Here is a 225-nt window from a genome sequence, read left to right as displayed (position 1 = left end):
CCCTAGACTCTAAACCCTAAACCCTAAACCCTAAACCCTAATTTATAATAAAAGTTTATATAGATCAGCTGTACTGCTGCTCTGCTGCTGCAGCGAGAGGGGGTCGAGCCCTGGGGCTGGGGAGCAGCCCGAGCAGCAGCTAAACCCTAAACCCTAAACCCTAAACCCTAAACCCTAAACCCTAAACCCTAGATCCTAGGCATGAATTTGAGAGAGTATAATTTT

The sequence above is a fragment of the Eimeria mitis genome, genomic scaffold (assembly GCF_000499745.2).
Source record: "Eimeria mitis Houghton genomic scaffold, Emh_scaff721, whole genome shotgun sequence".
Lineage (NCBI taxonomy): Eukaryota > Apicomplexa > Conoidasida > Eucoccidiorida > Eimeriidae > Eimeria > Eimeria mitis.
Note: the sequence above shows the minus strand (reverse complement) of the source record.